This window comes from Arachis hypogaea, chromosome 18 (assembly GCF_003086295.3).
Source record: "Arachis hypogaea cultivar Tifrunner chromosome 18, arahy.Tifrunner.gnm2.J5K5, whole genome shotgun sequence".
Taxonomy (NCBI): domain Eukaryota; kingdom Viridiplantae; phylum Streptophyta; class Magnoliopsida; order Fabales; family Fabaceae; genus Arachis; species Arachis hypogaea.
In genome coordinates, this window is record NC_092053.1 from 13,204,737 (window position 1) to 13,214,118 (window position 9,382).

Sequence of the window (9,382 nt, forward strand, 5' to 3'; positions counted from 1 at the left end):
GTTGGTCGCAAATTAGCGACTGATTTAGCGACCGAAATATCGGTCATGAATTAGATACCGAAAGACTGTTCACAAATTAGCGATCGATTTACTCATAGACGACAAAAAATTTGGTCATTTAGCGACCGATTTTGTTAGCGAACGATTTAGTGACTGATACTCTTTGGTGAGGGTTTGGTGGCCTTGTTCACAAATTGGTCACTAAAATCAGTCGCTAACGTTTAGTGACCGAAATTGGTCACTATTTTCTAATTATCGACCGATTTTCAAGAAAAATCGGTCGCTAAATTGGTCACTATTCCGGTAATTTCTTGTAGTGACTCTTCATCGCAAAGCTCGCGAACAAGTCTAGATACCTCCGTCTCTCTAGTAGTTGCTCTCAATCCAACACCCAATCGACCTCTCATTTTGATGAGCAACCAAACATTAGTGCCGTCTGTGGGTACCTAACATGAGCATGGAGCTTATCCCTCATACGGAGGGAGTATGAGACAAGGGTGGAGCCGCCAGGCATCCAGGGGGTTGCCTAAGGAGAAGAGTGAGTTCGGGAACCTCCCAGGAACGTAGAAGGTCCCCATCTCACCAAGGCGACTCCCACGCTCGATCTCTGGAAAAGTGCCCGTTCGGTGGAATGAACTTGGAAGGCATGGGCGACGCCGTCAGATGCCGCGCATTCCCCGTATCCTTGGCGGGGCCGGCGATTCGTTGGTTCAACTCTCTTCCACAAGGATCCATTACGGCCTTCATGGATATCACAAAGAAGTTTTTAGCATAATTCACCACCCGGATTGCCAAAGCCAAACACCCGATTCACTTGCTGGGGATGACCTAACGGGCTGGCGAACCGACGAGGAAGTTCCTCAATCAATTTAATGATGAATGTTTAGAGATTGACAGCCCGACGGACTCGATGGCAAGGCTGTGCCTGACTAACGGTCTGGTGAATGAGGATTCCAGAAAACACCTCACCACCAAACCCGTCTAGACGATGTAGAAAATTCAGAATGTGGTAAGGGAATATATCAATCACGAGGAAATCAGCCAAGTGGTAGCCGCCAACAGCCGGCAACCGACCAGCCAAGGGAAGGGACCTTTGGAAAATCGTTTAAACCATTTTTCTGGGTGGGTAAGTTCACCAACTACACTCCTTTAACTGCTCCCATCGTTGAGGTCTATTAGCAGATTGCAAAAAAGGACATCTTGGCCAAGCCAAGACAGCTCAAATATAGGACCGGAAGGAACAAAAACCTTTACTGTGATTATCACAAAGTGTTTGGGCACAAAACACAAGATTGTTTTGACTTAAAAGATGCATTAGAATAGGTCATATGTGAAGGAAAGCTGAGCGAGTTCTCATAATTTATCCGTAAACCAAGGAGGAGGGATAGAGAGCGCTTTGAGGAAGATTAGAGCCGAACTGTAAAACCAAGACAAGGTCCTCTTGACAACCCGGATAGTACTCCAATGGTGGTGGTAAATATAGTGGTCAGACGGAATGCCCCACCTAAGTTGAAATCCGCAGCGAAGAAGGATGCCAGGGTTCTAGGTGTGTTTTCCTAAATCTCCAAGTTCCATTTCGGGGAACTCCCCGAGATATCATTTAGCCCTGGAGATTGTTGGTGCCATGACCTTCCCAAGGACCCGCAAATGGTAATCACGGAAAGGATCGGGACTGGCCTAGTCAAACGGATCTTAGTGGACACTGGGGTTGATTCGAACATCATGTTCCAAAACATGACCAACACCCTGGGATTCAAGGGGAGCGACCTCAGGGACCACCATCATGGAGTCATAGGATTGGAAGATAACTACATCAAGTCTGACAGATCTGTCACCCTCCTGATCTGCGTGGGTTCTGAGGCGAGCCAAAAGTCGGCAATGGTGGAGTTTGTGGTCCTGAGGGATTCTACGGCGTATAAAGTCATCCTTGGCAGGAGGACCATCAACAGACTATCGGCCTTCATTTGCACGAAGCTCCTTATAATAAAATTCATGGCAGACAACGGATCTATGGCATTGATCCGAAGAGACTTGGAAATGGCGGTTGCTTGTGAGAACGCCAGCCTGGCACTGAGAAAAAAAAATCAAAGGAGGCAGCTGGGGTATTTTTGGCGGATCTAGATGTGATGGTTGATGAGAAACCGAGGCCTGAACCACAAGGGGACCTGGAGAAATTCCAGGTAGGGGATACGGAGGATAAGTTTATGTTCGTAAACCGAAACCTCCCTCCCATGAGTTGAAAGAACCTCTAATAGAAGTCATTAGAGCAAATGGAGGCCTTTTCGCTTGGACTCTAGCTGACATGCCGGGGATAGACCCTGACTTCATGTCACATCGCCTAGTCGTGAAGCCGGAAGCCCAACTGGTCACGTAGCAAAGAAGGAAAATGTCATCGGAAAGAGCTGACGAGGTAGCCAAGCTGACGGCTAGCTCGTTGGAAGCCGGCTTCATCAGGGAACTCGATTATTCTACATGGCTCTTAAATGTGGTGCTTGTGAGGAAGACAAATGGGAAATGGAGGATGTGTATTGATTACTCAGATATCAACAAGGCAAGTCCCAAGGACTCATTCCCTTTTCCCAAGATTGATGCCCTAGTAGTTGCGGCATCGGGATACAGATTTTTGAGCTTTACGGATGCATATTCAGGATACAATCAGATCCCAATGCACCGACCTGACAAAGACAAAACGATGTTTACAATGCCAGCAGGGACTTACTATTATAAGGTCATGCCGTTTGGGCTGAAGAACGCTGGGGTAACGTACCAAAGATTAATGAACAAAGTCTTCAAGGACCACATCAGTAAGTTGGTAGAAGTTTACGTGGATGACATACTGGTAAAGACGGTCGAACCGAGTAGCCTGGTAACCAACCTGAGCGTCATCTTTGATTCACTCTGAAGGCACAATAAGTCGGTATCTGCCTTTCTCCTTCAAAGGTGACATAAGGGGTGGCAGCCTCGAGCCGGTCTCACTTTGAAGAAGGTTTCTTTGAAACCATGGAACGAATCCTCAAAGAGACCGAAGATCTGTCAGTTCTGTACAACCCTGAAGGAAAGGTATCCTTTCTTATGTTTTCCTTCCCTGGAGAGGTTGATAAGCAGGAAGAAGTAGAGGAAAACATTAACGGAGGCTGGAAGCTCCAGATATTCGCATACTATCTCAAAACATCGAATAGCAGCCCAACTGTTGGGGTGAAGTTGTGACGGGCGACATCACACCGATTTAAGAGGGCCATGATAAAAGGCGAGAAAGGGACGCGAACACCCAGCGTGGTGAACATGGGCTTATACACCCATAGCCAGTCGGGAACACGGGGAGACGATAAGTTTAGTTGGCAGATACGCTCTCGGTCTCCCGGAATGAAGACATCATAATTTGCCTCCTCCTGACCAACCTCGCACAATGCCCCTAAATTCTAAAATTCTTGTAAATCCTCCTGAGTTATCTTAGAGGGTGTGCTCGTCACGTCAGAAGTAACCTAAGCATAACAATTTACAAGCTGTTGCGCCATACCTATAGTGAGGCACCACTTAAGTGAAAACAGAAAGTCGAAAGCTCGGAGGAAGTCAAAACTAAGCTGTGTTTAACGAGATCATTATCCTATGCTATTCCACACTATTTCAGGCTTAAATTTAGGAAGGAAACACCTATGGTACCCCCTTAAAAGCTAGCTAACAATGGTGAGTTCAATTAAAGCAAGCAGTAACCAAACGCAACAAATAGCAACAAAGGAAGCATTAAAATGAATAAAATAAGTGCAAAAGATTCACTTACCAGTAAGTGAAGCAGAAGGAAGCGATGGATTGGAGGGAAATACAGCAAAACACAACAGCAAACAAAAGGGAAAATGATGGTTGAGAAATAGCAGTTATGGGAGAAAATGAAAATGGAGAATGAAAAGTGAGAAATATATGAATGATGGGAGGATAACCGTCGAGAAAGGAGTGTGAAAAGCCAAGGGTAAAATGGATTTTCCCCTCCACTTTCAAATCAGTCATAAAGGGCATTTAATCCCTCAAGCATGGAAACTGAAACGACACCCCAAGCAACGGTTGATGGGCAACTCGCGCACTCAAGATGTGTCCTGTGGACGGAGTCACGAGCAAAGGAAGACTGTCACACGATAAGATCCAAGTAAGATGATCGTGCCAACCACGATCCTTACGGTTTGCCATGTTGGGAGCACTATTCTGGTCCAGCCCATTAAGGGCTGGAGGTCCGTTTTACAGGCTACCGACCCGACGGGTCCTCAACCCGTACGCGCCAAAGTGACCCACGCGTCACTCTACCTCCTGAGGAAGGCCTGGACAGCTGGCAGAAGCTTTTAGACGGACGAGCCCAAGTCAAAGAGTCCACCCGAATACAAGGTATAAATAGGGAGGGACCTATCCCTCCCACAAGGTACGTCATTTTTTACCCTAACTAGCCGTCTCGTCGTACGGACACTTACTTTGCATCGAGTGTCCTTGCAGATGGCCCCACCCGCCGATCCACCGATGCTCGTGGCAACACTCTTCGTCGCAAAACTCACAATCATATTTGGCATTAGTTACTAAATTAATTATTTATATAAAATATATGTTAAGATATAAAATATATTAAAAATAAATTAAATAATATATATTTATACATAAATATATAATAATTAATTTAGTAATCATTATGTATTTATGTATAAATACATTTGTATATATACTATTTTGTCCATTTTTAATGTGTCTTTATTTTTATTTTAATATATTTTCATACGAATTGTTAATTTGGTAGTTAATTTTTTTATACATATGATTGAGGGACAAATTTTCAATTCATTTAAATAATCCTAGTCTTGCACACATACATTATTATTCAAAATGAAGAGCTAACTGTAATGAAGATTTATTTAGAGTCCTTAGCTACCAACTTTGGTCACAAAAAAATTAATTAAGTAGCTAAACTGAAACTTATATTTCCGGTTTTTTTTTTTTTTTAATTTCAAATGATATTATTAAATGTGATCATATATCATATACTATATAATCTTCTTTTATATTTTTTTAGTTTCATTAAAAATATATAACAAAAAATTACACTTAATAAAATCGCTTAAAAATATCATTTCATAACAAGACTTTATAAATAATAATAGGGATAATTTATGTTAATAAAATGAATGGAGATCAAATTACACAAATGTTCTGAATAAAAATTGGTTACACATCTATTCTAAATAGGTTTATATAAATTAAATCAGCCAAATTTAATTTATATAAATACACATAAATCGAATTAACTCAATTCAATTTATAAACAAAGTAAAGCATCTAAGTAAATTGAATTAAACCAATTCGATTTACTAAAGCTGGTGAGCAATTGCATATAGACTAAATTCCTTGGTATTGGTAAATTTAATCAGCCCAATTCAATTTACTGTTATAGAAAATACATGATAAATTGAATAAGTATAACTTGATTTATTATCATCTATAACACAAAATAGGTATTAATGTATAAATTTTAGATGGCCAATTTAAAACTAGTTTGAAATAGATTTTGGTTACAATAGAATGTCTAATGTATTCACTATTTTTTATTATAAGAATATGATGAATTCAAATATGTATAATCTTATTAAACTAGGATAATACTTTTTCTCATGACAAACTTATTATCACTACAAGAAAAAGTAGAATTTATAATAAAAAATTTATTACAAAAAATCTGAATATTGAAACGAAAGAAATTTATAATAAAAAAAATATTACAGAATTGTTACAGTATGTTTTGTTACAAAAAATTTTTGTAATAAAAAAATGAAACTATTAAAATATAAAGTAATATTTTATAACAAACTTTTTAATATGAAAACTAAAATTTGTTACAAAAGTGATAACAAATTTTATCTTGTGAGATATTTTTCGTAACAATATAATTTTTTCTATCACAAAATTTTGTTACAAAATATAACTCTATTGTGTAACATTTTTCATTCTTTTAGTTACAAAAGCACAATATTTATTTTGTAATAATTTTTTAATACAAATTATACACATAATTTGTCAAATTGTATTTTTTTTAATTAATTGATATAACTCGTAGTTTTTACCTCGACTCGCTAAGTTAATTCAGAATCGTAAGACGGAACGTAAACATAATTCGTAAAATATAAAAAATATGAAAAATTTGATAGCAAAAATTAATTTCACAAATAATGAAATAAATCTCAAATAAACCAAATTACCTATAGGACTATAATTAATATATATCATAACAAGTCAAAAGTCACAACTCATAACACAAATTCACAACTCAACTTAAAAATTAAAATACAAATTCATAACTCACAAGTTTATATGACACTAAAATAAATTCAAGTAGCAAATAAACTAACTAAACTACTAATTAACGAAAGTCTAAGCAAGTCATTTAATAGTCATTCGATTTTTTATCAATCATAAAATACTACAAAAAAGTTGTCGGATACCGTCAGATTTAGCGGTAGAATAAATTTGACGGTATAAACCTCGCCGGTAATTATTTACTGGCGAATTTTTTTTGCCTGCCGCTAATTACTGGCAGATTTAGCAGCGAATATGAATTTTCATTTAGCAAACTTCTCTTGAGCTTGTTACCATTGGATTAATTTCCCGATAAATCTGATAGTAAACTTAAATTTTAAATTAAAAAAATTAAATGGTAACACTTGTTTAGATGGTAACATTTTTTTTTGCAATCTTAACACCTAAACAATAGCACTAAATCACACTTGTATTCTAATATAAAAAACAGAACTTCCATTTTATTTCTCTCCAACCAAACAAAGCTTCATTTCTCTCATTAACTCACTCTTTATTAAGTAATAGTATGAACTATATGCAGGAGGGTTAAAATAAAGCATCATGAATATATATTTTTTGATTTAATTCTTTGTCCTATATCTAATTTACTAACTTTATGATATTATATTATTACTCATAGGCAATTGCTTTTCTACAAATGAGGGAGTCACTAATCAAGTAGTGTTTCAAGATCCAATGGTGACCACATGTAAATGTGGAACAAATTGATGCTCAATATTAATCACTATAGCAACAACATTAATTTGTGTCATTTAAATAAAAAGAAAGCAGCAAACTCATATTTGTCTGAATTAGGTGAATTTTCATTTCTTGAATTCTAAATTAAAGTAACCTCAACCTTTCCTGAAACAGTATGAATAAAAATAAATTATCAACAATTTATTTAACTCCATCAGCAAAATAATATCAATTCAACTTTTTTCACATAAATGACATAATTCAATATATTACAAGAATAAGGTCGATTAGCTACCACAAAAATATTTGTAAAATCGTCGCTAATCTGACGCAAAATATAATTTGTGACGAATTAGCTACCGCCTAGCAACTAATGCTTACCTCGCTAATTACAAGTCGTAGATTAGTGAGACAAACACAATAGTCGCTAATTCATCAGAAAGTTTTTTAGTGATCGAATAGATAATCGCAAATCCATCACTAAAGTAAAAGCTACTTCCATAGAAGAAATAGACTAAACAGAAGTCGCTAACTAGCGACAAACTCTACTGCAGTAGATTCATCGCTAAATCCAAGCTAACTTTGTAGACAAAATGGAATGCCTAATTGACGCTAATTAGCAAGAAATTTTTTTGAACCAAACTCGTCGCAAGTTGTTCGCTAATATGATCGCAAATCTATCACATTTTTTAGCAAATCTATAGCGAATCTTTGAAAATCCTTAATTGAATTTTTAGGAATTTTGTCGCTAAACCAAAGCTATTCTAAATGAGAAAGCAAAGCTACGAAGTAGTTGCTAATTTGCTAGGAAATAATATGTAATCAATTAGTTGCAATACTATCACAAATGTCATCGCAAATTCCTTTTAAACTAGTAACAGATCGATAGGTATCTCACAAATATTTCAGTCGCAATGGAGTCTTTAATTTGTCGTCATCATCAACAGTGAGTATGTCGCTAATATTTCCTAGAATATTAATGTTGAGTTAAGAAATTAATTAATAAAATTGATGATGACAAACATTTGATTAGTGGGCTAATCACCTAATTAGTTTTGATTATTTTTGATAAGTGATGCAGGCCAAAAACAAGTGTTGCAACAGCCCAACATCAAATAAAAGATATCTGCAAATGGGCTGAATGGTAAGTGAAAATAAAAACAAGCCCAAGTCATTCATCTCAAACTAAATTCTTCAAAGAAGCAAAGACAAGGCACCAACGGGCTGAACTTGAGTAGAACCCGATCCAAGCCCGAATTGAATCTCAATTCCCTCTCACTAGCTTTCACCAAATCAACGTTCCTTTCTTTTCTGTCTCAGTCAAATTAGAAAATCAGAAAAGTGAGAAAGAGAGAAAGAGCTTCTTCCCTAAGCTAGTCACCAAAGAAGCAAGAGAGAGAAGGATTAAGCTTGAAAGGCAGATGTAAAATCTCCAAGATTAAACCAAATCAAGCTTAGGTTAAAGGTAACTCATTTCCTCTTGCATGCATCAGATATTCTTCTCTTCTTCCAAACTCTCTGCAAGTCCGAAAATGGCATACAAGGAAAAGTTATTTTCTGCCCTAATCTGTTGTATATCTACGGTCACAAGTGATTCTTGGGGACCAAGTAGCTTCTCAATGGCTCAGATTAAGTTGACCATTGGAAGATTTTTGTGGTTGCTGTTGTATGGCTTTCGGTCAAGATGAGGAAGTCAGAAGGAGAGTTTCTACTCTGAGGATTAAGGAGAAAAAGTGAATCTATGGGTTGGCGAAGCTCAAGGCTCAAGGTGTTGACCTTGGAAGAAGAACCCAGCAACATGCAAGGAGATAAAAGAAGACTTTCTGCTCATTCAGGAGCAAGGAGAGAAAACCAGAGTGTGAGAATAGTATTTTGCAAAGAAGTTCCTCTACTTGAATAATGCTTTCTTTCACAGAAGCATTCGGCCAATACTGAAGAACTGTATCTGAGGTTTGCGAATCTGGTTTTGCACATAGCAAAGAGGCTGCTGATGAAGTCAATCTCCTTCATGTTTTACAGATTGTAATGCACTTTTTAATGTTTATCTTTTTGTAATTTCTTGTGAGAAAAGGCATTGTGAGGAAACTCAAGTAAAAGCCATGAGTGAAAAAAGGCTGAGTGAAACAATTGAGAGAAAAGTCTAGAGTTATTTTCTGATTTCTTTAGGTATGTCTATATCTTGTATCTTGTACCTGTGAGGTATCCCTTTCTTAGTTGGGTTAGCACTAAGAGTGAATAGTTAGGTATTAGCATAGCCAATGTCAAGTTAGGTTAGAACTTGAGTGTGAAAGGATTGGGTCAATCCTGTGGAATTGGTGTATGTAATACTGTTAACTATAGTGGAAATTCCTCCATTGTTGTG